Raw genomic sequence first — 1,171 nt, forward strand, 5'->3', positions numbered from 1 at the left:
GAAACAATGTCCGATCCTGGGCCAACCTCACCACCGCTGCCACACTTGAGTCCATTAATGATGCCACCTGGCCAAATTTTTAATTGGACAATGATATGGCTTTGTAGGTTGTGGATGACAAAATGAAGAGGAATTATGTCACATTTATATTCAAAAAGAAAATTACATGATCTATCTTGAAATGCAGTGCTGTCTGTGATTGAATAATATCCATATGCCTACAAGGAATACCAGTTAATATAATTAATTTTCAAATTTATACAGCAATCACCAAAGCCAGTGATGAAGAAATTGAAGAGTTCTAGCAACATCTTTAGTCTGAAATTGATTAAACATGGAATCAAGATATTGATAATTACTGTTGATTGGAATGTGAACACTTTAAACAAAGAGGAGGATTGTTGTACCTGTTGTTAGGTGTCATCAAGTCGGTACCGACCCATAGCAACCTTATGCAAAGCAGAACGAAATACTGCCGGATCCTGGGCCAACCTCACTACTGTTGCAACACTTGAGTCCATCGATGCTACCAGTTGGCCAATCCATCTCGTTGGGGGTCTTCATCTTTTTCTCTGACCTTCCACCTTACCAAACATGATATCCATCTCCAGCGACTGCTCCCTCCTGACAATATGTCCAAAGTATGAGTGACAAAGTTTGGACATCTTGGCCTCTAAGGAGCACTCTGGCTGCACTTCTTCTGAAACAGATCTATTGGTTCTTTTGGTAGCCATAACACTTTCAATATTCTCCTCCAACACTATAACTCAAAAGCATCAATTCTTCTATGGTCTTCCCTATGCACTGTCCAGCTTTAGCATACATATGAGGTTATTGAAAATATCATGGCTTGGGTCAGATGCACCTTAGTCCTCAAGCTGACATCTTTGTTCTTCAACACTTTAGAAAGGTCTTGTGCAGAAGATTTGCCTAATGCAATACCTTGTTTGACTTCTTTTTTTTTTTTAAATTAAATGTTTTTATTTTGCATTGAGTGAAAGTTTACAGGACACATCATCAGTTTCACATTCAACCATTCATATAGCTTGTTTAATTACATTGATTATTATCCCCTCCATATATCATCAGTTTACAGTGTTTCTCTCTATCCTCTTTAGCTTTTTTTTTTTTTTTTTGGATGCGGGGGGACTTGGCTTTTTGGAATTTACAG

Source organism: Chrysochloris asiatica, unplaced genomic scaffold (genome assembly GCF_000296735.1).
Source record: "Chrysochloris asiatica unplaced genomic scaffold, ChrAsi1.0 scaffold00058, whole genome shotgun sequence".
Taxonomy (NCBI): domain Eukaryota; kingdom Metazoa; phylum Chordata; class Mammalia; order Afrosoricida; family Chrysochloridae; genus Chrysochloris; species Chrysochloris asiatica.